We start from the raw sequence: 27,686 nt of genomic DNA, 5'->3' as shown, positions 1-27,686 counted from the left end.
AAGTGAAAAGTGAAAGTGAAGTCACCCAGTCGTGTCCGACTCTTAGCGACCCCATGGACTGCAGCCCACCAGGCTCCTCCGTCCATGGGATTTTCCAGGCAAGAGTACTGGAGTGGGTTGCCATTGCCTTCTCCGGGAATGTACTCTAGTACATTCTAATAAATGTCAGTGGCTTTGAGAGTAACTTCAATTAGGTAATTTCATTCAAAAGGTGACTCGTTTTCAATCTTTATTTTAAGCATTTAACCTCATTTGAGTTGTTCACTGTCAGAAATTTAATATTTTATTTCCCTGGCAAAAGAACTGTTCATATTCAAAATTATCACACTAACAGAAAGTAAATAGCAGGATACAGGGAAGGGAATAGGAAGAATGAATGGTTAAGACCAGCCACTACAACTAAAATTCATGAATCTAGACTTGCCTCAATAAAAACATAAGAGCATCAGTTAATTTCCACTTTGGCAGAAAGTTTATTCATTCCATTGTTGACAGAAATATATTAAGCGTTAAAATATAAATTTCTCCTTACTTGCTCTTGTGATTTTGTTTTATTCTGACATGATAATAGATATTCAAACATTAATTATCATGTACTGTTTTATTGTATTTTACTGTTCTATATTATTTTATTATATAATATTTATAATATATTATATATTATTATTTAATAGTTTATAATAATGTACTATTTTATGATACCACTAGACCATTCAGGGATGACCTAAATCAAATCCCTTATGTCCCTTATGATCACTTCATGGCAAATAGATGGGAAAACAGTGGAAACAGTGACAGACTATTTTGGGGGGGCTCCAAAATCACTGCAAATGGTGACTGCAGCCATGAATTTAAAAGACTCTTGCTCCTTGAAAGAAAAGTTATGACCAACTTGGACAGCATATTAAAAAGCAGAGACATTACTTTGCCAACAAAGGTCCATCTAGTCAAGGCTATGGTTTTACGAGTAGTCATGTATGGATGTGAGAGTTGGACTACAAAGAAAGCTAAGTGCCGAAGAATTGATGCTTTTGAACTGTGTGTTGGAGAAGACTCTTGAGAGTCCCTTGGACTGCAAGGAGATCCAACCAGTCCATTCTGAAGGAGATCAGCCCTAGGATTTCTTTGGAGGTAATGATGCTAAAGCTGAAACTCCAGTACTTTGGCCACCTCATGTGAAGAGTTGACTCATTGGAAAAGACTCTGATGCTGGGAGGGATTGAGGGCAGGAGGAGAAGGGGATGACAGAGAATGAGACGGCTGGATGGCATCACTGACTCAATGAACATGAGTTTGAATATGCTCCAGGAGTTGGTGATGGACAGGGAGGCCTGAACTGCTGTAGTCCATGGGGTCGCAAATAGTTGGATGTGACTGAGCAACTGAACTGACCTGAACTGCTTTATGGAATGAATGATTCTTTAACTTCAACAGTGATTCCAAAATTTTAAAAGTTTTACACACATGATTTCATATAATCCCTTAATAACCCTTTTATCCTCCTACCCCTAGATTGCCATTTCCCCCACTTTCCTCTATCCACTGATACGGTAAGTTTGTTCTCTATATCTGTGTTTGCTTCTTGCTTCTTTTGCTTTATTCACAAGTTGTGGGTTTTTTAGATTCCACGTATCAGTGATATCATACAGTATTTGTCATTTTAATGCCCTCCATCAATGTTACTGCAAAAGGCATAATGTCATTCTTTTTATGACTGAGTAGTAGTCCATTGTGTGTGTGTGAGTATGTATGTATGTATATGTGAGTGGACCACATCTTTATCCATTCATTTGTTGGTGGATACTTAGGTTGCTTCCATACCCTGGCAATTGTAAACAATGCCGCAATGAAAGTTGGGAGTGCATGTGTCTTTTCAAATTAGTATTTTGGGGTTTTCAAAGATATATACCCAGGAGCAGAAAGCTGGGTCATATGCTAGTTCTATTTTTATTTCTTTGAGAACTCTTCATACTGTTTTCCACAGTGGTTGCACCAATTTATATTCCTACCAACAGTATATGAGGGTTCCCCTTTTTCCACATCCTTGTCAATATATGTTATTTGTGTTATTTTTTGGTGATAGACATTCTGACATAATAAAAGCCATATATGACCATCCCATGGTCTTCCCTGGTGGCCCAGATGGTAAAGAGTATGTCTGCAATGCAGGAGATCCTTGTTCAATCCCTAAGTTGGGAAGATCACCTGGGGAAGGGATGACTACCCACTCCAGTATTATTGCTTGGAGAATTCCATGGACAGAGGATCCTGGCAGGCTATAGTCCATGAGGAAGCAAAGAGTTGGACATAACTGGGAGACTGAACAACAACAGGAGGTGAAAGACCTTACTCAGAAAACTAAGACACTGATGAAAGACATTAAAGATGAAACAAACGAATGGAAAGCTATATTGTGTTCTTGAATTAGGAGAATTAATATTGTTAAAATGACCATAGTACCCAAGGCTATATACAGATTCAATGCAATCTCTATCAAAATACCAAGTGCCTTTTTTGCAGAACTAGAATGAATAATTTTAAAATTTGTATAGAAACACAAACACCACAAATAGCCAAAGCAATCTTGATAAAGAAGAACAGAGCTGGAGGGATCACACTCCCTGACTTTAGAGTATACTACAAAGCTACAGTAACCAAAGCAGTATGGTACTGGAACAAAAACAATCACATTGATCACTGAAACAGAATAGAAAGCCCAGAATAAACCCACTCACTCAAGGTCAATTAATCTACAACAAAGAAGGCAAAAATATATGATAAGCAGGCAAGAATACTCAATAAGTGGTCCTGGGAAAATTGGACACCTATGTGTAAAACAATGAATTTATTAAATTTTTTTCATATATTAAAAAAAAAAACTCAAAGTGGTTTAAAGACTTAAATGTAAGACCAGATACTATGTAATTCCTAAAATGAAACATCAGCAGAATATTATCTGACATAAATTGTTAAAATAATTTTTTGGATCTGTCTCTTAAAAGAAAGGAAACAAAAGCAAAATTAAACAAATGGGACCTAATTAAATTTAAAAGCTTTTACACAGCAAAGGAAACCACTGACACAATGAAAAGGCAATCTATTAAATGGGAGAGGAAACTTGCAAATGATATAATGTAACCCTAAAAATGAATTTGCTTTAAAATGTGATAATTATTTTTTCCAGGTATTTACTTTTTTTTCTGTAAAAAGAATTTATTCATTCATTATAACTAGTAGAAAAATTAATGTAAGTAGAGTCAGATAAGCAATTTAATTTATATTTAACTCCAAATATCTTGACTTTTTAAAATTTCTATCAAGTTGTACCTCAAGATATTATGCAGTAGAGCTTTTCATACAGTTATGCAAGTAGGTAAAATCCAAAGTAGTAACTAATGCTACTGTGTTACTGTTATAAAATAGAAAGTCTAAAAAGACAGCAACACATTTATATTTTGACTACAGTTATATTGATCATGAAGGAAAATACTCCCAACTCCCTCCACAACATTCACAAAATGTTATGAATCTTTGTTCTTAGAGTAATGTCAATTTTACTTTGTCTGATCTAATTTGACCCATTTGTAAAATGGAAATTGGAAAAAAAAAAAACTACCCTTGCGTGGTTCAGAATATTTCCTAAAATGAAAAATAACTTACTCTGGTAATTAAAAGTATTTTCAAAAAGGTTATTATGTTAAATGACACCATTTTCCTGGTGAAATGAATTATCCCAGTCAACAAAATAAAATGTGAAAAAAATTGATTTCATTATAAAAAGCAGAACATTGCCTGAAGACAAAAAACTCAGTTCTACATTATTTGTAGAGAGAGAATGAATCATTTAGCTACTTCTAAGGTAAAAATGTAAGATGAAAATGTTAATTCCTTGACCTTTGAATTTTCCTTTTCCTTCTCTTGAAATACTGTGATAATATACCATGATAATAATCTAAATTCATTGTTTATAGTTATATATAAACATTTACCTGCAATTTATTACTTAATATTCTGGTCCATTAATAGTCAATGCTGATTTAAAGGTGTTTTATGCATTTGAGCAGTCCTCTATCTGTAGGGAGTAAGGCTTTCAAATGCTATTAAGAGACCAAATTTCCAGATTAATCTGTCATCCTACCCTGAAATAGAGAATAAAAATACTAGACAGTCAAGTAAGTGAGAACAGGCTTTAATTTCAATTAATTACTGATTTAGGTTAGTGAGCTCAACTGTCTCTAATTGCCATAGTAAAATATCTCATAGATATGAATTGTTCTACAGTGACAGTATGACTTTTGTAATTTTAATGATTTTAACCACATGGTCTTGATCCAAGAAATTCTCTCCCATAAAAGCATGCCACATTGAAGCCCTGGCTTAACATAAGGATATAAATTCAGCCCCATAACAAACAATGATGACATCCTTAGTTTCCAGAATAGGGGTAACAGTTAGTTTTATATCTGACCTTATCACCTGCAGGGATTAGCTTCAATTTACCTGAGACTTATAGTTAAGAGGCTGTTACATAAAAGTAACTGGAAGTTAAAATATGACCCCCTGCAAGCAACACTCCATTAGGTGGTGATGACGACAGCCCCAAACAGCTTTCATACTGAAAAGGGAATGTCAGTCATAATCTCACCATCAGAAGGCATAAAAGGGCATACTATTAGTAATTGGGTTTTACAACAGTACAATAACAATAAAAGCACATTCTCATTTATCTTTGTTCAAAGAATACAAATTTAGAGAATCCGTGGTGGCTCAATGGTAAAGAATCTGCCTGTCAGTGAAGAAGACACAGGTTTGATCTGTGATCCGGGAAGATCCCACTTGCCCCAGAGCAACTAAGCCATGCGAGAGCCCGGAGTCACAACTGCTGAGCCCACCTGCTGCAGCTACTGAAGCCTGCGTGCCCTAGAGCCTGTGCGCCACCGCAACCAGAAGCCTGCCCGAGAGAAGCCACCGCAATGAGAAGCCTGAACACTGCAACCAGAGAGGAGCCCTGGCTCTCTGCATCTAGAGAAATGCCTACGCAGCAACAAAAACCCAGCACAGCCATAAATTAAAAAAAAAAAATTTTTTTGAAAGAATATTAATTTAACGCTTTACATCAAAACTCAAGATAAAAGTCATTATTGGAACTCAGGATGGTGCTGACACTAAGACAATAAAAAAAATATATACTAAACTATTTTTGAGGCATAGTTACATAAAGCTGATTAAATGACATTAACTCAGATCCAAAAAAGAACCAATGAATTTTTATGAATCTGGACCAACTGGGTTACATCTTCCTGCCATGCTAGATCCTGCTCAGAAACAAACAAAATATTCATGACATCTCACTCAAAAGGAAATGGATGTCTCACTGTTATTAAATTGACCCTTCCTGACTTAACTTTTCCAGAATGACTAGCGTGACAAAAACTAGGAAAACATTGGTTTCAACAGAAACAGAAACATGGATAGGCATGCATACCACACGAGACGCTGCTAATACAGCAATAAGAAAATGAAGGTCTTTGTTTCTCCAAAACAGCAGCCTCTAACATACACGCATCAACAACATTACAAAGTGAACCCATAGATCTGTATCATGTTCTTAACACAGCTTCACTGCGGTAAATCTGAACAAATTACCCTCTTAACTTATTCATTTTCTGCTTTAGGAACTGGAGGAGAGGTGGCTTAGCCTTTCCATTCCACCTGGCCTCCGTAAGTAAATGTCAAGATACTGCAGACTGCTGACCAGCCACAAAAGAGAAAAATATGTAGTAAATAAGAATATGGAGAATGGAGTCAGTTTATCGTGACTTCAAAGCAATCACTCACTAATTATGTAGCCATGGGCACTTCATTTAACCTTTACCATTCACGTCTATAAACGAATGTAAGAGTTGCCACCCTGTAAGCATACTTAGCGAGTGTTAAGTGAGGTAATATATGTTTAGCATACATGAGTGAGTGAGTGAGTGAGAGAAAGTAGCTCAGTCGTGTCCGACTCTTTGTGACCCAATGGACTATACAGTCCATGGAATTCTCCAGGCCAGAATACTGGAGTGGGTAGCCTTTCCCTTCTCCAGGGGATGTTCCCAACCCAGAGATCGAACCCAGGTCTGCCACATTGCAGGCAGAGTCTTTACCAGCTGAGCCACAAGTGAAGCCCAAGAATACTGGAGTAGGCAGCCTATCCCTTCTCCAGCGGATCCAGGAATCGAACCAGGTCTCCTGCATTGCAGGTGGATTCTTTACCAAATGAGCTATGAGGGAAGCCCTAGCATACATGACAGGATAATAAATGCAATTTACTACTAGTGACACTGACGGTAACTTCGTTGTTAGTGGTAACTAGGATATAGCCTCTGGTAATAATATTTTGATTCAAAGAGTATAGATAACCTGTAGGGCTTCTATTAGAGTAATAAAATCATAATGACTTAAAACACTTTTCACTACACTATCTAGTTCAGTTCAGTCGCTCAGTAATGTCCAACTCTGAGTGACCCCATGGTCTGCAGCACCCCAGGCTTCCCTTCTCCATCACCAACTCCTAGAGCTTACTCAAACTCATGTCCATTGAGTTGGTGATGCCATCCAGCCATCTCATCCTCTGTCGTCCCCTTCTCCTCCTGCCCACAATCCTTCCCAGCATCAGAGTCTTTTCAAATGAGTCAGCTCTCCGCATCAGGTGGCCAAAGTATTGGAGTTTCAGCTTCAACATCAGTCCCGCCAATGAACACCCAGGACTGATCTCCTTTAGGATGGACTGGTTGGATCTCCTTGCAGTCCAAGGGACTCTCAAGAGTCTTCTCCAACACCACAGATCAAAAGCATCAATCCTTTAGCACTCAGCTTTCTTTATAGTCCAACTCTCACATCCATAAATGACTACTGGAAAAATCATAGCTTTGGCTAGACTAACATTTGTAGGCAAAGTAATGTCTCTGCTTTTTTAGTATGCTGATCATGGCTTTCCATCCAAGGAGCAAATGTCTTTTAATTTCATGGCTGTAGTCACCATCTGCAGTGATTTTGGAGCCCAAAAAATAGTCTCTCACTGTTTCCATTGTTTCCCCATCCATTTGCCATGAAGTCATGGGACAAGATGCCATGATCTTAGTTTTCCGTATGTTGAGTTTTAAGCCAACTTTTTCATTTTCCTCTTTCATTTTCATCAAGAGGCTCTTTAGTTCTTCTTCATTTTCTGCCATAAAAGTGCTGCCATCTGCATATCTGAGGTTATTGATACGTCTTCCAGCAATTTGATCCCAGCTTGGGCTTCATCCAGCCTGGTATTTCACATGATGTACTCTGCATAGAAGTTAAATAAGCAGGGTGACAATACACAGCCTTGACATACTCCTTTCCTGATTTTGGAACCAGTCTGTTGTTCCATGTCCAGTTCTAACTGTTGCTTCTTGACCTGCATACAGATTTCTCAGGAGGCACATCAGGTGATCTGGTATTCCTCTTTAATAATTTCCCAGTTTGCTGTGATCCACACAGTCAAAGGCTTTGGCATAGTCAATAAAGCAGAAGCAGATGTTTTTCTGGAACTCTCTTGCTTTTCCAGTGATCCAACGGATGTTGGCAACTTGATCTCTGCTTTCTCTGCCTATTCTAAAACCAGCTCGAACACCTGGAAGTTCAAGGTTCACATACTGTTGAAGTCTGGCTTGGAGAATTTTGAGCATTACTTTGCTAACGTGTGAGATAAGTGCAATCGTGTGGTAGTTTGAGCATTCTTTGGCATTGGAATGAAAACTGACTTTTTCCAGTCCTGTGGCCACTGCTGAGTTTTCCAAATTGGCTGGCATATTGAGTGTAGCACTTTCACAGCATCATCTTTTAGGATTTGAAATAGCTCAACTGGAATTCCATCACCTCCACTAGCTTTGTTCATAGTGATGCTTCCTAAGGCCCACTTGACTTCACATTCCAGGATGTCTGACTCTAGGTGAGCGATCACACCATCGTGATTATCTGGGTCATGAAAGTCTTTTTTATATAGTTCTTCTGTGTATTTTTGCCACCTCCTCTTAATATCTTCTGCTTGTTAGGTCCATACCATTTCTATCCTTTTTTGTGCCCATCTTTGCATGAAATGTTCCCTTGGTATCTCTAATTTTCTTGCAGAGATCTCTAGTCTTTCCCATTCTATTGTTTTCCTCCATTTCTTTGCACTGATCACTGAGAAAGGCTTTCTATCTCTCCTTGCTATTCTTTGGAACTCTGCATTCAAATGGGTGTATCTTTCCTTTTCTCCTATGCCTTTCTCTTCTCTTTTCACAGCTATTTGTAAGGCCTCCTCAGACAACCATTTTGCTTTTTTGCATTTATTTTTCTTGGTGATTGTCTTGATCCCTGCCTCCTGTACAGTGTCACAAACCTCTGTCCACAGTTCTTCAGGCACTCTGTCTATCAGATCTAATCCCTTGAATCTATTTGTCACTTCTACTGTATAATTGTAAGGGGTTTAATTTAGGTCATTCCTGAATGGTCTAGTGGTTTCCCCTACTTTCTTCAATTTAAATCTGAATTTTGTAATAAGGAGTTCATGATCTGAGCCACAGTCAGTTCCCAGTCTTGTTTTTGCTGACTGTATTTACTGGTGAAATACTATTAATAGATTTTAAACACTCTACTAAATAGAGTTGTTTGTTTTTTTTTTTAAGGTGTGGGTGGACCATGTTAGATTGATAACAAAAAGTCTTCCATTCTCATGCATCCACATGCTTTGCCAGATGACTTTACATGTATTTCCTCACTTCTTCAATCTGGTCGGCTTTGACCAACAGTGTAAGTTCTGAGTTGGGGCTTCAAGAACTCATGCATGTTTTATTCTCTCTTTTGGAACTCTGCTCAGTATAGACTGCACTAGCCTACCGGAAGATGAGCGACATCTTCGCATCACCCTCTATAATCCTGGCCAACAGCCAGCCAGCCACCAATGTGGAAGGACAGCCACCCTACATGAGCCAGCCCCAGATGACCTGCCAGTTGGACACACATCTAAGAGCAGCCTGATCAGTATCCATCCAAGACTGGTTAAGATCAGCAGAACTGCTTGTGTCCTGCCTGGGGTTCAGGACACCCTACCCCCAAACATGCACTTTGACATATTGAGTATTTTAAGCTGAAGGAATTTTAGGAATGGGAAGGCCTGAAGGACTCTTTGACCTTCTCCTGAAGCAAATTCATAAAACCTTCATGTAAGAGCTGCCCTCCTCTACCATGAGGAAAAGGAACATGCTTATCTCTGAAGATGGAGGGATGCTGCCAAGAATCCAAACAAACAGACCTTGCCAAGTTTCCTGCAGGTCACTACACTCAGCTCAGATGCCTTTTTTCCTACTACATTTCTACAACTTTCTGCTCTTTCTCAAGTGTAGCATGAATAACCACTTGTTCAGGTCTTTATTTCCTTATGCTGCTGAGTCATGTCAGTTGTGTCCGACTCTGTGCAACCCCACAGACGGCAGCCCATCAGGCTTCCCCCATCCCTGGGATTCTCCAGGCAAGAACACTGGAGTGGCTTATTTCTTTATGAGGGCTCCCATATCACATAAAACTTAGATTAACAGAAACATGCAACTTTATTTAATATGCCTTTTGTTTCAGAGACCCACTCAAGAGGAGCAGAAGAGTAGAAGGGAAAATATATATATTTATATTTCATCCTCTATATACCGGAACAAATGGTAGACTAACCAACAATAACAAATGTGTCTTTTATGAAATCAATCTGTTTTAGCATGGTTGCAATGCAGGAAGGGCTAACTGATGTAGTGCAGAAAGCATTAAAGAATCGATACAGTGTTGATAAATGCTGAAGCTATGGAATAGATATATATGGAAATTCTTTGAGGTATATTTTAATATTTCCATAATAAAGACATTTTTAATGTTTATTCAATCAATGGAAATCAGAGATTATCCTGAAGTATTCCAATAACAGTAAGGAGATTCCTTAAGGCAAAACAAAGTCTTGAGAACTTCCACTAGCTTACTTGTAGAACAAAAGAAAATAGGAAGAAAGGTTTCTTTAAGGCTACCATGCTATCCAGACCTCTTCTGTTTGAACTAGATTCATACTGAATCCCTTTGAGCGTAAGTGTATCTCTGCTCCACACATCCTGAACAACAATTATATAATGTAACACAATGCTTGTTTCTTATTGCTTTATGATTTTGTAATGTCATGGTCGAACTAAAGAAAATATAAACCCAAAATATAGTAATTATTTTAATCTGGGTAGCTGTTAGTAGAATACTTGATGCCTTCTGGTATTTCTTTCATGCTTTGAGTCTTAACTCACTGATTTTGCACTGTTTCTATTGGAGTCTGCTTTAAATTCCATTACTAAAATATAAAAAAGGCAAAAAGGAATAGAATAAATCAAGATTACATTTTCACACTGAACTATTATATGCTACCTTTCTAAATTGAAGAGAAACACAAGTATTTTAAAATTAAATGTCTTGTTGCTTTTGTTAATATATTCTGCATAATAATCATTCCTAATAGCCACTTGTTTTTTACACTTAACAGTAATGGTGTCATGTTTACTCAAAAACCTCTGACACTATTGTTCTCCAAAGGTCCTACTGAATTATAAATGCTTTCTTCCTTGAAGGAAATAATGTAATGCAAATTCATATAATTTAATCTCAAAATATGGACATTCCTACTTCCTTTTAAAATGAACCAGAATCTGACCAGTGAGGTAATTGATCAAAAACAGCTTAGAAGGCAGCTAGTTCAAGATACTAAAATTTATCTTGGTGGTATTTTCCACATTCTTGCTATTTTCTGTTAATAATAATTTTTCACAAACATGCTCAGGTCAAATTTCTAAAGAGAAAATATAATAAATCAGCTTCAAAAGAAAAAAAAAACCTCTCATGATCACTGTTTCTAAAAGCCTTATATCTACTGCAACAGCTACACAAAGCAGCCATGTCAGCGGCTGTCCATCTGCCATTTCTAAAGAAGGCATAGAAGGTAATCAGCCCCCAAAAGTGCTGTGTTGACATTCCTCTTTACTGAGAAACAGCATGAAGTTGCTGCTGCCACCATGATTTCTGGGGGTCGGAATTAACTTCATGCATGCTAAATCATTAAATAACATTTTCAACTAAGAAGCTTGAAATAGATCAGCAACTTTTATTATAATCAGCAGGAAGAGATATATTATGACATTGGTATCCAAATTGCAGCTTTAAAAATAACTCAATGGATCTGTGTAATAGTCTGGCTTGGTGTCATATCATAGAATTATGTAAATTGCATTTTATTTTCAAAAATAAGGGCTTGAGAATTAGTGACACTTTGTAACACAAAGTGTCTTATACAAAGCCATCTGACATTTTCAGGATGGGGTGGATGTCAGCCTCACTTCCCTGGGACCTCACGTGCCCCTTTACACAACTCCATTTTATGTGCTTATCAAGCTAAACGATTCCCTTCATTCCAAAATTAGGTCTTATAGGGAGGAAGTCCAGCATATTTCCATAAGCCTAAAGTGTGATCTGAATCACTCAACACCTTGAAACTGGGAAAGGATAAACACAAAGAAAATGAAAAGGCTTTTGTTCACTCACATGCTTGGCTAATACCATAAATCAATTTACAAGTGTCATAAACACGGTAATCCTGAAATAACTGTTAATGGGCTTTTTGCTCTGAAAACAAAGGAAATATTGTACATTACAGCTAAATCCATTCAAACTGTTTCATGTCACTGAAATGACAAGACAAAAGAATTGTTTGGAGTTATAATTCACCCTCCCTGCAGGAGATGAAATAAATGTAGATTTTTTACTATGAGCCAATTGATTTTATTGGGAAAATGTCACCATTAATTAATAATTATGTTGGATAAACTAATATCATTAATATATTATTTGTTTGATTAAATAGCAAAATACTGAGCTTGAACACTGACAGGAATAGAACTAAATCTAACAGTTTTTTGTCTGTCTGTTTTCCCTTTATTTACCTATAGATCCCAAATTCTTACCAAGCAGTATTCTGAGACAATATCTAATTCAAATCCTTTCAAAATGGAGAAAGAGAAAAGAACCAGATCTCAAGGTCACTTGACTACAGTGATGGAGAAAATGATCTATCTTACATCCCCACATGTAAGTCATGTACTGAGTCATTTCTCACAAAACTCTTACACAGTGATAATCACCCCGTGAACTTTTTAAAAATTGAGGAATAACACAGATGTTCTAAAGTACACAAAACTTAGGTGTACAGCTCAGTGAATTTTTGCATATGTATACATTTGTGTCACCACTTTTCAAACCGTTTAAGGAGTTCTAGTGACACAAAGCATTATATTAGCTTCCTTCCTGGAGGGACTCCAGATGCCCAGTTCACAGGAGAGCAAACCAGTTTGTGCTCCTCTAGCCTACGGCATCCAAACGAGGGCGGCATTTGGGTTATGTGGGGTGGGGGACATGTATAATTATAATTTTTATTTATAATTTTTAAAGAATAAATTATATACAATATTTATTATATTATATTAAATATAACATATTTTTAAAAAAGAAAATTTATTTAAAATGTACATAGGTTTTAGATGGTTTTAATATGCCTTTTTTACTTTTCTGTATTAGTCAAATGTTTCTCATGTACATGCTCTACTTATAAAACTAAAATAAGGGCTCTCAAGTTATTTTTTGCACTTGCTTCATGAGCATATTTGTAAGAGATTTTATACTCCTCGGGGCACATGCCACATCCTATCCACCCTTATTCTGCATGTCAAAACCATAGGAGACACTCAATAAACCTTTATAAATAAATGAATGAATGAATTTCATACACTCATTCACAAAAGAATATATTCTGCATAAATGTACAATGTTGATAAAACTCTAAATACATCTTTTTTGTTGTTCGTTCAAAGACAACTCAGAAATTAAATTTTCCTAGTCATTAAACTAAGCAAGGATTGTATATGTAAAACATTGATGTAAACATTGCTAGGCTTGTTTCAATAACAACTGCTAACATAAGTAGAACTTTCAATGAATATGATTAATTTTTATCAGCGTTTATTTGAGGCCAACTATTTATATAGCTTTTAGTGGTTCTGACAATTGCCAACAGAAGTGAAGTACATTTTCTAAAATTTACTTTAGAATACTTCAATATGAACGATGTTAGAGTTGCACAGATATGATGTGTGTGTGTGTGCTAATTTGCTTCAGTTGTATCTGACTCTTTGCAGTCCCATAAGCTGTAGCCTGCCAGGTTCCTCTGTCCACGGGATGCTCCAGGCAAGAAGACTGGAGTGGGTTGCCATGCCCTCCTTCCAAGGGATCTTCCCGACGCAGGGATTGAACTGGAGTCTCTCCTGACTCCTGCCCTGGCAGGTGGGTTCTTTACCATAGTGCCACCTCAAACCCATAATCTTCCCAGATGGCTCAGTGATAAAGAATCTGCCTACAATGCAGGAGGTGCAGTTTCAATCCCTGGGTCAGGAAGAGCCCTTGGAGAAGGAAATGGTAACCCACTCCAATATTCTTGCCTGGCAAATTTCATGGACCGAGAAGCCTGGCGGGCTAGGGGTCGCAAAGAGTCGGATACAACTTACCGACTAAGCACGCATGCATGCATAGTTTAGGTAATATTTGAAAGGTTTTAATCAAAACTCTTCTCAATTTCTAATCAAATGTAAAATTGGCTATTACAAGTGCTTCAGCTATCTTTATTTTTTTAAGTATCAGATGGCTTGTTCATCACCAGGAAAAATGTTACAAGAATGTTCCATGGTAAAACAAATAGTGTTCAAGATATAGAAGGACTATCTTGAAATATTTGTCCAGAAACAAGCACCCCTACATAAATAGGATATAAAAATCAAGCAAGCCCTACAGCCTACAATTCCACTGTACTCTTGGCTAAGAATCCTGCTCATTCCTGCACTGACAGTGTTTTCCTCTTTCCAATTTAAAGAAGAGCTGAATACAGCAACTAGAACAGCAACTCAACACCTCTATGGACCCTTCCTGCAGAATTCTAACACAATGCCTTGAAGATTTAGTGCCCAGGACTCCACTAAGCTGACACAGTAGAGGGTATAACTGAATGTGGTGTGCATGCTTGTGAGCACACATATATATGAGCACATGTGTACATTTGATGCTTAATAAATATTTATTTCCCTGGGAAACTTCCACCTAAGACTGTCCATGTCCCAAAGCACCTGATAACCACGTTGTGAGAGAGAAGAATGAAAACCCTCATCTTCTTTTAAGTCCTGGAAACTATCAGTATCTACAAAAATGATGAAAAAATGGATTGGGTCAAGATGCAAACATCAATAAATTATTATATGATATGAACTTCCTATGCGGAGGCACTTTCAACAAAGATACTCATAAATCTGAAGAAGTTATATACCATTAACCTTAACCTTGGCTTCTTTCAAAGGTATAAAGAATACATTCCAACCACTGGCACTTGAGTATGGTCTTATTTTTCCTTTAATATTCAAAAAGCACTTAAGGTTCTTATACTGACTGTGAGGGTCATCGCTGTTAACAATTGATAATGACTATCAAGCACATGAACAAGTCATTACTAAGTCATTCAGGGAGGACAGATTGGATGATGAAGACCACAATTTGGGGTATCTTGCTTCTGATTTTCTTTCTATACTATTTCACAGTTCAGTTCATCTCAGTTCATTCACTCAGTCATGTCTGACTCTTTGCAACCCCATGGACTGCAGTATGCCAGGCCTCCCTGCCCATTACCAACTCCTGGAGCTTACTCAAACTCATGTCCATTGAGTTGCTGATGCCATCCAACCACCTCACAAGCGCTTGTTAATTGTTTCCATCTTTTCAGTTTTGCTCCCACATTTCTTTTTCCATTCTCTGAGGCAAAAGCATCCAAGGCAATTTATTGGATAAAAATGTTAAAGACCATATAGTAATAGTGTAACTTTCAACTTATTTTCTCTTTAAATTTGTAGTTCATAAAGTATTCTTCTTGGCAATTCAAAACTTTTAGGAGCAATATAATGAAGCAAATCAGCTATGATCAGTGAGTTCTGGGACACAGTAAGGAAATAATATTTATGCCTCATCACAGTGTAGGGGTTGCCAAAGTGGGATTTCTCTATTCAAGTTTATAAAAAGGTATAAGTATTTTTTTAAGAGTCTAATAGATGTACAAATGCCTAGTTATGTTAGAAATTTAAAGCTGGTCACTAAACAAGTTCTAAAAAGCAATCCTATTCTTCAAGTCATAAAATTCAAAGTGTGATTCCGAGGTACTTAAGAGAAATTTATAAAAAGCCTGCAATGTCCTTTGGTTTATCAATTACTCTTATTATGCAGTATAAGCATTAGATGGGATTAGAGCTGACAAAGTTAACTGATAATCCTTTGTATTCCTATGAGAAGAATTAATGCAGCATCCTGGGCTGATGACCTAGATCTCTAACCCCTTATTATTTTGTACTTGCTTTCCACGAACAATAAAACATCATCACCTTATACATCATTCAGAACTGATTACCTTGTTTATCTGTACTATAACTAGTTAGATACAACTTTCTGTGGTAGAGTTATATGGCTTCCGTAACACATACGTTAACAATGTGAAATAATCTTACGGCGTTTGATTCTAATATTAATACTTTTTAAACTGTATTTAGTGGGTATTATCATATACCATTTTAAAGTTTTTGTTTTTTGCCTTTTTATAACAAAAATATACCCTTATGAAATTCTTATAGAAAATTAAATATGATACATATTTAAATAATTAACATGTAATTATAATAATTAGATGAAAAGATTACACATGTCTCTTCTTCCTCACCCTAGCCAACACTTAAGGTATGACCACTTCCAGATATTTTTCTATGGCAACACGTATTATATAATAATATATAATTTATCTATTTTTACACAAATGCTATCATGTATCTGTGATATTCTGTTGAATGAAAAGGCAAGCTGTGAACAAAGAAGAACCAAAGAATGTGGGTTTACCAACCAGTTCCACAAGGTTTGAGTCATGTCCCACTGCCTTTGCCCACCTGCTGTGCAACCAAAAGGAATTCAGGATGGAAAACAGGATGAGGCACTCTGTGTTTTGGATAGATGGGCCCTTAGATAGTCAGATGCATGGGCTTCCCAAGTGGCACAGTGGTAAAGAATCCACCTGCCAATACAGGAGACGCAGGTTCTATCTCTGGGTCAGGAAGATCCCCTGGAGAAGGAAATGGTAACCCACTCCAGTATTCTTGCCTGAAATGCCATGGGCAGAAGAGCCTGGCAGACTACAGTCCATGCAGTTGCAAGGAGTCAGACACAACTGAAATTGTGTGCACACTATATATATACATATATATATATATATAGAGAGAGAGAGAGGGAGAGAGAGAGAGAGAGAGAGAGATTGCTTATTCTCTACCTCTTCAGAGAAGTTTTCTCATAGCTGAGTGAGTGGCTGCCTAAGGGCTATCATCCTCAGTAAGGTCTCTGAATAAAACTTAAATCCAAGAGTCTTATCTTGTGCGTCTTTAAGGCAACAAAATCATAAAGTCCTATTTATAGAACTAACAACTAAAGACCATGAGGCTTTTCCTGGGCAAGACATTTCTTCCTGCTCATTTCTGTTTAAGAAAAAATTGAAAGATTTTAAACCTCTCTGGCTAAAAATTATACTTAGGACCTGTGTTGCTGCCAGTTTTATGAATGTTTTTAAGTTCATCAACATTCCCAACATTAATTCATTTGTTGGATATTTCCAAGTACAAAGAACATTCTACTATAGAAATTTTCTTTCATATTATATTATTTTGTGACTCCAAAGACAATACTATATGCATTGTGCCAACTTAAAATTGGTACTTGCCTTCTGCCTCTACAAGGATTAATCACAAGCCGCTGTGACCACTGACCTCCAACACACCCTGCTTGCCACCTCAGTGGAGAGATCAGAAATGAGGCACTCTGTGCTCTGGGAAAAACTGGCAGAATAGGACTTCAGATAGTTAGACACTTTCAGGAGATCTTATGAGCCCAACTTTTGCATCCCTTCATATCTAAAAAAGCACTAAGATGATAAATGGTGACATCTGCTTTTCATGAGTAGCAATAACCTTCTGCAAAAATGTGGACTTGATTGCATGTACCATCTTCACCAAAATCACATACATATACTGAACTTCCCCTTGAACTCTTCAGAGCAATTTCTCAGAACTAATATCTTGTCTCCCAGGCCGTTGTCCTCTTTTTGCTCCAAATAAAACTTAACCCTTACATTGTACACTTTTTCTCAATCAACAATTGGAATATACTGAAGGAAAGTGAAGTTGCTCAGTCATGTCCGACTCTTTTAGACCCCATGGACTGTAGCCTACCAGGCTCCTCCGTCCGTGGGATTTTCGAGGCAAGAATACTGGAGTGGGTTGCCATTTCCTTCTCCAGGACATCTTCCCAATCCAGGGATTGAACCTGGGTCTGCCACATTGTAGGTAGATGCTTTACCATCTGAGCCACCAGGGAAGCCCATGAACACTGGAGTGAGTAGCCTATCCCTTCTCCCTTCCTGACCTAGGTATCAACCAGGGTCTCCTGCATCACAGGATGATTCTTTACCAGCTGAGCTATCAGGGAAGCCCCTGCTGACTCTGCTTCAGATCATATTCCTGCTGACCTATAAGCTATCTCTATCAGAAAGACTCAAACCTCAACATTTAGACTCCTTAAACAGCAAATCCTGGAGAAGGAAATGGCAACCCACTCCAGTACTCTTGCCTGGAAAATCCCATGGACAGAGGAGCCTGGTGGACTACCATCTATGGGGTCGCACAGAGTCAGACACGACTAAAGCGACTTAGCAGCAGCAGCAGCAAACAGCAAATCCAGAGGTGCATTCATTTTCCTCTTACGGTAATTTTCATCTCAGCACCATCACCCCCCCGACAAACACACCACCCACCATGATCAGAGCTAAAAGCTTGGGTCCCCTCAGTGTCCTCAACAAATCTTATTCATTTTTGTTCTGTCATTCAATCTATGATTGCCTCTAGATTCTCTCATTATTTCACTTGGTGTCATATTACAGCAGGCTTCTAAAATTTTTCTCTAACCATTTCTCTAAGTTTTCATTTCTTTCTTCAAATTCTTGACCAGTTTATCGTTCTGAAACCCAGTAATGATCTTGTTCTTCCCATACTGAAATCAGGTAGAAGTGGTTAAATACTTATTGTTAAAGTGGGGCCAGGATCTGCAACCTGGATAGAAGGAAAAGGGAAGTGGAGTTTTTTATATGGTATTTCCAAGCAAGCTCACTCTTCATAGGTATCTGTGTTACCCTGTTTGTAGACACACACAGATGCAAACTATAGCTGGGGACTAATTGTCCTGAAGCCACGTGTAAGTGCTGATGTGGTTTCATTGCTTCCCCATCAGGTTAGTATCATGTGCAAACCTCCAAGCCTATGGGAACATAATATACAAACCCATCTTTTCTCCTTGTGCAAACTCATGGAAGGAGAATGGGTTTTCATAAAAAAGATCTACATATTTTATAAATAACTAGATTGATATTTATAAAGTCAAGATATTACATCCTCCAAATATGGTATGAGAATTCAGTGAGGCAACATTTCTACCTAATATTGTACCTGGAACATCACAAGTTCTTAAAATTGGTAGCAATGCTGGGTTTTTTGTTGTGATTTACTCGTATCCTACCACCTTTTGTCCCCTCATTACTCAAAAAGGAACCAGTGGTATTTACAAATATTTACAACTCCTTGGGCCCACTGTGTTCCCTCATGCTTTGCCCATCTAACTCGCTCTCCCTGAAAAGCTCTATCTTCCTACTTTAGCCAGTAATGGCTTACTCATGTCTCAAGATTTTAACTTATATATATTGATTTTACATTTCTAGAGACTAACTTTGTTGCTTTCCTGAAAGCTTAAGCACACATATCATAATGTATGCGTATTTTTTAACACCCCCTTCACCTCACATAATTACCAAATTTTTGTGGGGTGTTAACAGTTAACATCTAATCTCTTAACTTGCAAGTATATTATACAGTATTGGTAACTATAGTCACCATGCTTTACATGAGATCCCCAGAGCTTACTCACCTTTCACTGGAAGTTTGTGCCCTTTGACCAGCATCTCCCCATTGTACCCACACCTCAGCCCCTCTTCTACTCTTTGTTTCTGTGAGTTCAGCTTTCTTAGGTTCACAGATAAGTGAGAATATACTCATTTAAGTAAGAATAGCATTTGCTTTTGTCTTACTTCGTGTAATGCCACAACGTGTTATTTATTTACCAGGCCATATTCCCTCCAAAACTGAAAGCTCACAGGAACCAGGAATTCTGTCTCATTTACCCTCATATAGTGTCTGGCACATAGGAAATTACTCAATAAATGTCAGTAGAATGAGTAAACCTGAAACATGTACCAAATGCATTATGCACTAAAACCTTACCCTTCTCATAGTACTCAACTATGTTGTCGCACTTCATCACTGCACTGTTCATACTATCTGTAATTTTAAAATTCTCCAATCTATGGAGAGACTGTATTCGATGCCATGTGCCACATTTAGGGTTTTAGATTCATTATCTGTGATGTTAGTCTTGTATTCCTCTCACTGTGCTAAGTCACTTCAGTCGTGTCCAACTCTTTGCGACCCCATGGACTGCAACTATTAGTCAAGCTATATTGGGCGAGATCTGTGATTATCTGTTTGATCCTCTGTATTATCTCAACCTCCAATACGTTTATCTCCTAAAAGAACATATCTTTATGTCTATTGAGCATAATGGGACTGAAATTCTGAGATCTTATTGGATTTATCCAACCAACACACATATGCTGACATATTGTTTCATTCTGGGGAGTTATAAGCACAGAAAACAGTCAAGAAGTTTGGTTTTATACACTTAGATGGAAATAAGTCCACTCAGGAGCCCATTAACATAATCACAGATGATTTTCAAGTCAGCCAGCTAATACACTACCTCTGTACCTTACCACTATACAAGACCTACAGAGTTGGTTTATATTTTGAAATTCAGATCTAATTTGAAATTCATTCAGCTCCATAACCACTAGCCCACTGTGATGGTCCAGAAACATTTCCTGCATCAGAGTAAAGAATTCACAATATTAAAATCAATGCAGTTTCCTGTTGTTAACCAAGGGTCCGTTTCCTCAGTCCTGCAGAGATGAGGCAAGAAAGGATCTCTCTTTGAAGCTAACAAATGCTTAAGGTCAGATCATCTCCATGGGATACAAAGCAAACCCAGGGAGAAATAACAGCCAAATGGTATTTGCAATGTTCTGTCAGAATGAGTATTGCTATAATATACACCATTCATGCATGACCGGGTACAGTTTTGTTCTCTCTTCAGTGTCTGAAGTACTGTACAATTTAAAAATATAGTGTTCTATCTCCCATTGATTAAAAGTACCACTATTTGAGAACTGTCATTACATTGGTTCATATCATACTGAAAGGCATTTTACAAGTATGAAATCAATGTTACCAACAATTCCCTAAGTATAATATGCCTAATAATGCTGAAATGTTCTACTTAGCAAAAAAAGAGCAAATACAAAGATGATATCACTAATTTCCTTAACCACAAATCATGCTCTTAGGACCTCTTCTCTTCCCCTATGTCAATCTTTAGTCCTTTTCTCTCATTATCTTGGTCTTTCTCCCTCATATTTCTCTCTCCATCCTCTAACTAGCTCTCTGTTCTAGTCCTTGCAGTTGGTACCTCTCCCATCTTTGCCCTCCTCACTCATTGACTTCAGGACTCCTCACACCTCTTTCTGTTCTTCCCCAATGCACATTTTCTCCTCCCCATGCTTCCTATCATTCACCCTGCCCCCCTGACTTCACCATGCACTTTAGGGATGTCATTATGCACGTATGTTTCAACCTACAAAATGTTATATACATTAGCTTAACTATTCTGCTCTAAAGTCTACAAGCCCTTCTTACGGGGTTTTTTTGTTCACGATATGATAAATAGCTACCATGTGTCTGCATCCCACCTTTCTTTTTTATTTTAAATTACTTCCCACCCATTTTGTCCCAGGTATGGGCTCATGGTCTAAGGTGGGGCATCCCCAACATCTAACCTCTCCAGGTCACTGTGATACGTGAATGTGTGACCCAAGAGTGAGTAATAAAAACAATAGCCTGAGAATGTCCAAAGCCTCTCTTCCTCTGTAGTTATGAATTTATTAAAGCATGGGTCAAAAACAGTGATCATGGTAATAAATTCATGGAAAAAGTGATTTAAAGAAAAAAATGAAACATAAATACAAAGAGAAATATAGACAGATATGAGAGACATGAGAGCATTCGAGTCTTTGTTCCAGTATCTGTGAGGCCAGATCCATCCATGTTTTCACATATAAAATTATAGATTTCTTATTTTACATCAAGTAATGTGAGTTTGGGCTTCCCTGGTGGCTCTGTGGTAAAGAATCCACTTGCCAATGCAGGAAACACGTCTTTGATCACTGGGTTGGAAATATCCCGTGTAGAAGAAAATAATAACTTTCTCCCGTATTCTGGAAAATCCCATGGACAGAGGGCCTGACGGGCTACAGTCCATGGGGTTACAAAGAGTCATACATGACTTAGCAACTAAGCAAGAACGATGTGAACTCAGTTTTTGCCACTTGCAATTTATCTATAAAAATATGTAAATCTATATATTGGAGTATAGATCTGAATTCAGTGATAGGACACATGTAATTTCCAGTCTGGAGAAAAACTAAGTAAGTATTCACCAAGTAAGTAAGTAAGTGCATAAAGAGTTGCTAAAATAGGAATTTCAGTTGCCAAGAGATTCTAGAAATATATTCCAAACAATATGATAAAGTATAGCATTTACTAAGAAGGGGCCTAACCTCCTCATGACATCAAAGACAAAGATTGAGAGCTTGATGGAAATTAGAAATTATTTCTCTGAAAAGACTTGGGCAGTGATTTCAATTTCCATTCTCCTCCAGGTAGGAAACATGCTATGGTTCCATCTTCTCAACTCAAACCAAATGAGGAAGAATTAGAGTTGGCAGGTGATTGTACAAATAGACTTCCAGTCACCATTAAACCTAAGTCTCAATCAGTAGAACTGAGCATACCTCTTCACTAGATAGGCAATCTGCCATTTGATAAACAGCAAATGTGTGTGTGTGTGTGCGTGTGTGTGTGCACGATGCACGCACACTCTCAAGTGTGTCCATTCTTTGTGGCCCCATGACCTGTAGCACACCAATGTGTCTCGTGCATTGGCAGGCAGATGCTTTACCACTAGTGCCACCTGGAACAGCAAATACTTACTAGTAAATACACAACTTTCCACGAATGAACACATACACACAGTAAACACAAAGGAAAAGCCACCACCGTTGCTCTGCTTTAAGGCCTTTTTCACGTTCTTATCTAACTACTTTTACCTGACTCTATGTGTTCAGTCACAGCTCACTCTTTGGACCCCAGGGCTGTAGCCCACCAGGTTCCTCTGTTCCTAGAATTTTCTGGGCAAGAATACTGGATATCCAGAAGCAGAAAACTGACTTTTTCCCCCTCACTGTCTTCAGTTCAGTTCAGTCGCTCAATCGTGTCCGACTCTGTGACCCCATTAATTGCAGCACGCCAGGCCTCCCTGTCCATCACCAACTCCTGGAGTTCACTCAGACTCACATCCATCGAGTCAGTGATGCCATCCAGCCATCTCATCCTCTGTCGTCCCCCTCTCTTCCTGCCCCCAAATCCCTCCCAAGCTGGTTTTAGAAAAGGCAGAGAAACCAGAGATCAATTTGCCAACATGCTCTGGATCATGGAAAAAGCAAAACAGTTCCAGAAAAACATCTATTTCTGCTTTATTGACTATGCCAAAGCCTTTGACTGTGTGGATCACAATAAACTGTGGAAAATGCTTCAAGAGATGGGAATACCAGACCACCTGACCTGCCTCTTGAGAAACCTATATGCAGGTCAGGAAGCAACAGTTAGAACTGGACATGGAACAACAGACTGCTTCCAAATAGCAAAAGAAGTACGTCAAGGCTGTATACTGTCACCCTGCTTATTTAACTTATACGCAGAGTACATCATGAGAAACGCTGGACTGGAAGAAGCACAAGCTGGAATTAAGATTGCCGGGAGAAATATCAATAACCTCAGATATGCAGATGACACCACCCTTATAAGAAAGTTAAGAGGAACTAAAAAGCCTCTTGATGAAAGTGAAAGACGACAGTGAAAAAGTTGGCTTAAAGCTCAACATTCAGAAAACGAAGATCATGGCATCTGGTCCCATCACTTCATGGGAAATAGATGGGGAAACAGTGTCAGACTTTATTTTTTTGGGCTCCACAATCACTGCAGATGGTGATTGCAGCCATGAAATTAAAAGATGCTTACTCCTTGGAAGGAAAGTTATGACCAACCTAGATAGCATAACTCAAAAGGAGAGACACTACTTTGCCAACTAAGGTCTGTCTAGTCAAGGCTATGGTTTTTCCAGTGGTCATGTATGGATGTGAGAGTTGGACTGTGAAGAAAGCTGAGTGCCGAAGAATTGATGCTTTTGAACTGTGGTGTTGGAGAAGACTCTTGAGAGTCCCTTGGACCACAAGGAGATCCAACTAGTCCATTCTAAAGGAAATCAGTCCTGGGTGTTCTTTAGAAGGACTAATACTAAGGCTGAAACTCCAGTACTTTGGCCACCTCATGCAAAGAGGTGACTCATTATCTTAGAATAGAGCTAACACTTTTATTTATTTTTTATTCAGGAACTCTGGTAGAGATGGATAATTCAGAAGAAAAAAAAAAAAAACCTTCCTTTTGAAGGGGAGAATTTGCCAGCCCCAAATATGGCTCTCTGGAATAAGGATTATTTTGGGATGATTATTTTTAAGAACTAGCAGATACAGGAAAAGTTCTGAAAACTGAGAAGTTACTCATCTGTGAGAGATGTTTACACTGTTTACACTTACGAGGCTAATCTCCATTTCTAAGGGTGTCTCCCTCTCCACACCAGGAAGAGAAAGATGACTCCAAATCTCTCGAAACTCTTAGTCATGGAGAAGGCAATGATTTAGATAGACATGATAACCTTACTCTTGTTCACTGTGATTTTTCTTGACAAACTTCCTTCATTGGCCTCCTTTCCTGCCACCACATATCTTTCTTTTGTTTTTGATGAATAATGTTTTTAAGATGATCACTTGGGCCACTTTGGAGAGTTATTCCGTTTTCCTGGATATCTGTCATATATACAGGAAATATGTGTACATGTGTGGTCAATTGTGTCCAACTCTACAACCCCATGGACTGTAGCCCGCCAGGCTCCTCAGTCCATGGGATTCTCCAGACAAAAACACTGGAGTGGGTTGCCGTTTCTTCCTCCAGGGAATCTTCCCAAGCCAGGGATCAAACTTGCCTCGGGTGCATTGGCAGGAAGTTCTTACCAACTGCACCACCTGGGAAGCCCATAGGTAGGTTACCAAAGCCTGAAAGAATCTTTTTGTTGGCTGCGGGTACAGGAGGGCTGAGAGGAGCTACTCCACATTCAAGGTCAGGAGGGCCTGCCGTGAGGAGATACCCCTCGTCCAAGGTAAGAAGCAGTGGCAGCACTTTGCTGGAGCAGCCATGAAGAGGTACCCCACGTGAAAGGTAAGAGAAACCCAAGTAAGACGGTAGGTGTTGCAAGAGGGCATCAGAGGGCAGACACACTGAAACCATAATCACAGAAAACTAGTCAATCTAATCACACTAGGACCACAGCCTTGTCTAACTCAATGAAACTATGAGCCATGCCATGTAGGGCCACCCAAGATGGATGGGTCATGGTGGAGAGATTTGACAGAATGTGGTCCATTGGAGAAGGGAATGGCAAACCACTTCAGTATTCTTGCCTTGAGAACCCCATGAACAGTATGAAAAGGCAAAATGATAGGATACTGAAAGAGGAACTCCCCAGGTCAGTAGGTGCCCAATATGCTACTAGAGATCAGTGGAGAAATGACTCCAGAAAGAATGAAGGGATGGAGCCAAAGCAAAAACAATACCCAGCTGTGGATGTGACTGGTGATAGAAGCCAGGTCCGATGCTGTAAAGAGCAATATTGTATAGGAACCTGGATGCTAGGACCATGAATCAAGGCAAATTGGAAGTGGTCAAACAAGAGATGGCAAGAGTGAATGTTGACATTCTAGGAATAAGCAAACTAAAATGGACTGGAATGGGTGGATTTAACTCAGATGACCATTATATCTACTACTGTGGGCAGGAATCCCTTAGAAAAAATGGAGTAGCCGTCATGGTCAACAAAAGAGTCCAAAATGCAGTACTTGGATGCAATCTCAAAAATGACAGAATGATGTCTATTCATTTCCAAGGCAAACCATTCAATATCATGGAAAGCCAATCCTATGCCCCAACCAGTAACACTAAAGAAGCTGAAGTTGAATGGTTCTATGAAGACCTACAAGAACTTTTAGAACTAAAACCCAAAAAAGATGTCCTTTTCATTATAGGGGCTGCTGCTGCTGCATCGCTTCAGTTGTGTCCGACTCTGTGTGACCCCATAGACAGCAGCCCACCAGGCTCCCCCATCCCTGGGATTCTCCAGGCAACAACACTGGAGTGGGTTGCCATCTCTTTCTCCAATGCATGAAAGTGAAAAGTAAAAGTAAAGTCGCTCAGTTGTGCCCGACTCCCAGCGAACCCATGGACTGCAGCCCACCAGGCTCCTCCGTCCATGGGATTCTCTAGGCAAGAGTACTGGAGTGGGGTGCCATCGCCGTCTTCCATTATAGGGGACTGGAATGCAAAAGTAGAAGTCAAGAAACACCTGGGGTAAAAGGCAAATTTGTCCTTGGAATACAGAATGAAGCAGGGCAAAGGCTAATAGAGTTTTGCCAAGAGAATGCACTGGTCATAGAAAACATCCTCTTCCAACAACACAAGAGAAGACTCAACATATGGACATCACCAGATGGTCAACACTGAAATCAGACTGATTATATTCTTTGCAGCCAAAGATGGAGAAGCTCTATACAGTCAGCAAAAACAAGACCAGGGGCTGACTGTGGCTCAGATCATGAACTCCTTATTGCCAAATTCTGACTGAAATTGAAGAAAGTAGGGAAAATCACTAGACCATTCAGGTATGACCTAAATCAAATCCCTTATGATTATACAGTGGAAGTAAGAAATAGATTTAAGGGCCTAGATCTGATAGACAGAGTGCCTGATGAACTATGGACGGAAGTTTGTGACACTGTACAGGAGACAGGGATCAAGACAATCCCCATGGAAAAGAAATGCAAAAAAGCAAAATGGCTCTCTGGGGAGGGCTTACAAATAGCTGTGAAAAGAACAGAAGCATAAACCAAAGGAGAAAAGGAAAGATATAAGCATCTGAATGCAGAGTTCTGAAGAATAGCAAGGAGAGATAAGAAAGCCTTCGTCAGCAATCAATGCAAAGAAATAGAGGAAAACAACAGAATGGGAAAGACTAGAGATCTCTTCAAGAAAATTAGAGATACCAAGGGAACATTTCATGCACAGATGGACTCAATAAAGGACAGAAATGGAATGGACCTCACAGAAGCAGAAGACATTAAGAAGAGGTGGCAAGAATACACAGAAGAACTGTACAAAAAAGATCTTCACAACCAAGATAATCACAATAATGTGATCACTCACCTAGAGCCAGACATCCTGGAATGTGAGGTCAAGTAGGCCTTAGAAAGTATGACTACCAACAAAGCTAGTGGAGGTGATGGAATCCCAGTTGAGCTATTTCAAATCCTGAAAGATGATGCTGTGAAAGTGCTGCAATCAATACGCCAGCAAATTTCAAAAACTCAGCAGTGGCCACAGGACTGGAAAAGGTCAGTTTTCATTTCAATCCCAAAGAAAGGCAATGCCAAAGAATGTTCAAACTACTGCACAATTGCACTCATCTCACACGCTGGTAAAGTAATGCTCAAAATTCTCCAAGCCAGGCTTCAGCAATACGTGAACCGTGAACTTCCTGATGTTCAAGCTGGTTTTAGAAAAGGCAGAGAAACCAGAGATCAATTTGCCAACATCCTCTGGATCATGGAAAAAGCAAGACAGTTTCAGAAAAACATCTATTTCTGCTTTATTGACTATGCCAAAGCCTTTGACTGTGTGGATCACAATAAACTGTGGAAAATGCTTCAAGAGATGGGAATACCAGACCACCTGACCTGCCTCTTGAGAAACCTATATGAGGGTCAGGAAGCAACAGTTAGAACTGGACATGGAAAAACAGACTGGTTCCAAAGAGGAAAAGGAGTACGTCAAGGCTGTATATAGTCACCCTGCTTATTTAACTTCTATGCAGAGTACATCATGAGAAATGCTGGGCTGGAAGAAGCACAAGCTGGAATCAAGACTGCCGGGATAAACATAATAACCCCAGATACGCAGATGACACACCCTTATAAGAAAGTTAAGAGGAACTAAAAAGCCTCTTGATGAAAGTGAAAGACGAGAGTGAAAAAGTTGGCTTAAAGCTCAACATTCAGAAAACGAAGATCATGGCATCTGGTCCCATCACTTCATGGGAAATAGATGGGGAAACAGTGGAAACAGTGT

General features: G+C 38.8%; 1 protein-coding gene across 12 annotated transcripts in view; it reads right to left on the bottom strand.

The window, feature by feature from the left end:
* The window catches only part of CHL1 (cell adhesion molecule L1-like), a 356,522-nt gene that overhangs the window by 96,698 nt on the left and 232,138 nt on the right, over positions 1 to 27,686 (bottom strand). Inside the window, exon 1 of one of the 12 annotated variants that reach the window (XM_010862014.1) lies at positions 3,990 to 4,061. The exons of the other annotated variants lie outside the window; for them this stretch is intronic. The gene's annotated coding sequence lies outside the window, so the exon portion shown is untranslated. Of the gene's footprint in view, positions 1 to 3,989; positions 4,062 to 27,686 lie in introns of those variants that run through there. 12 annotated transcript variants of the gene reach the window in all.

This window comes from Bison bison, unplaced genomic scaffold (assembly GCF_000754665.1).
Source record: "Bison bison bison isolate TAMUID 2011002044 unplaced genomic scaffold, Bison_UMD1.0 scf7180017864474, whole genome shotgun sequence".
NCBI lineage: Eukaryota > Metazoa > Chordata > Mammalia > Artiodactyla > Bovidae > Bison > Bison bison.
The sequence above is the reverse complement of the archived record's forward strand: the minus strand, read 5'-3'. Positions and strand labels throughout refer to the sequence as shown.